This window comes from Mustela nigripes, unplaced genomic scaffold (assembly GCF_022355385.1).
Source record: "Mustela nigripes isolate SB6536 unplaced genomic scaffold, MUSNIG.SB6536 HiC_scaffold_7459, whole genome shotgun sequence".
In the NCBI taxonomy this organism is placed as follows: domain Eukaryota; kingdom Metazoa; phylum Chordata; class Mammalia; order Carnivora; family Mustelidae; genus Mustela; species Mustela nigripes.
Genome location: NW_026746865.1, coordinates 1 through 2,222, shown reverse-complemented (window position 1 = coordinate 2,222; position 2,222 = coordinate 1). Strand labels below are relative to the sequence as shown.

General features: G+C 34.4%; 1 non-coding gene across 1 annotated transcript; it reads right to left on the bottom strand.

The window, feature by feature from the left end:
• Nucleotides 1-1,460: 1,460 nt before the first annotated feature.
• On the bottom strand, nt 1,461-1,567 carry LOC132009209 (U6 spliceosomal RNA). The gene has a single exon (XR_009401823.1). It is a non-coding gene; the product is annotated as a U6 spliceosomal RNA (small nuclear RNA).
• Nucleotides 1,568-2,222: the final 655 nt, after the last annotated feature.

Below are 2,222 nucleotides of genomic sequence, written 5' to 3'. Positions count from 1 at the left end.
TTTTGGACAGATGCTATTTACTTTAAACAGAGGAAACAGTAGATGTATTGAATAAAAGCAGGGGATATATGAAGAGTGGATTTAAATACTGACAATGTGTGAAAAAAAATACAGCTAAATAAATGTCCATTAAAAAAAAAAAAACAACAGGGGTATCTTTAGTTAGCGCAACCATAAATCAAGCACTGACGTGTGTCTAGCGCCTAATAAAAATTGTAGCAGGCCTAAAAACTCATTAGCAAGACACAAAAACAATCCTCCACCTCCCCTTTCTGTTATTTTTGTGTTTTGCTCTCATAGGACTCTTTAGGAGAGATGTTTAAATACTTATCCTACAAAGAAATGTATGTTACAGTCATCCAGTGATTTAGTTATTAGGAGATATTTTGAATACCTACAAGGTGAGACTACAGTGACAAAGACAAGTATCTGAAAGATAATTCAAACCTGAATGCTACAAATTTTTACAGAAAATAGAACTACCCTATGACCCAGTGATTGTATTACTGGGTATATACCCTAAAGATACAAACGTGGCATTCTGAAGGGACACATGCACCCAAATATTTATAGCAGCAATGTCCACAATAGTTAAACTATGGAAAGAACCTAAATGTCCTTCAACAGATGAATCAATAAATAAGATGTGGTATATATGTACAATGGAATACTATGCAGCCATCAAATAAATGAAATCCTGCTATTTGTGATGATGTGTATGGAACTAGAGGGTATTATGCTTGGCAAAATAAATCAGTCTGAGAAAGACAACTATCATATCATCTCCCTGATATGAATAAGTGGAGATGCGACATAGGTGGTTTGGGGCGTACGAAAAAAAAAAAAATAAAAGAAGATGGGATTGGGAGGGAGACAAACCATAAAAGACTTAATCTCACAAAACAGACTGAGGGTTGCTAGGGGAGTTGTTTTGGGAGAGGATGGTGGGGGTATGGACATTGGGGAGGGCAGGTGCTATGGTGAGTGATGGTGAGTGCTGTGAAATGTGTAAACCTGGTGATTCACAGAGCTGTACCCCTAGGGATAAAACACATTATATGTTTATAAAAAAATTAAAAAAATAATTTAAAAAATCCATTAAAAAAAACACATATTGCAAGCCCAGAGCTAATCTCATATTCAATCAAAACAGTTTGAAAGTTTTCCCCTTAAAGATCAGAAAAAAGACAAGTGTGTCCACTTTCACTACTCTCATTTGACATAGTATGGGATGTCCTAGCCAGAGAAACAAGGAACACAAAGAAATAAGAGACTCAAAAAAAAAAAAAAAAAAGGAAGAAGTAAAATTTTCTTTTTTTGGATAACATGAACTTACATGTAAAAAAATCCTAAAAACTTCCCCAAAAAATTTGAATAAACAAATTTAGTAAAGCTGCCAAATACAAGATCAATATATAAAAGACAAGAATTTTGTTTTGTTTCGTTTTTTGTTTTTTTTTTTTAATATGGAGTGCTTCCCAGTTTTTCATGTCATCCTTGTTCAGTGAACACGCTAATCTTCTTTGCATCATTCCAATTTTAGTATATGTGCTGCCAAAGTAAGCACAAGACAGGAGCATTTTAACACTCTAATGATGAACTATCCGAAAAAATAAAGAGAACAATCTAACTCACAATAGCATCAAAAATAATAAAATACTTAGGAAAAGATTTAACTAAGAAGATGAAAGATCTGTACCCCATAAACTATGACATTGATAAAGAAATTGAAGGAGACACAAATGGAAAGATAGCTCATATTTATGAATGGTAAGAATTAACATTGTTAAAATGTCCATACTACCGAAAACCATCTGTAAATTCAATTCCTATCAAAAATCCAATGTTAGGGGCGCCTGGGTGGCTCAGTGGGTTAAGCCACTGTCTTTGGCTCAGGTCATGATCCCAGTATCCTGGGATCGAGCCCCGCATCGGACTCTCTGCTCAGCGGGGAGCCTGCTTCCCCCTCTCACTGCCTGCCTCTCTGCCTACTTGTGACCTCTCTCTCTGTCAAATAAATAAATAAAATCTTAAAAAAAAAAAAAGAAAAGAAAGCAGCATGCAAATTTTGAATAAGACAGACTTGCTTAAGTTTCTTTATGTTCAACAGTAAAGGATACTTCCCTAAAACAAAATAGAAGAAAAATCAGCATATTTATTATGATAATTATTATTATAATGAGATTCATATTGAATTAGGGAATATATATCCTCAGAGGGGG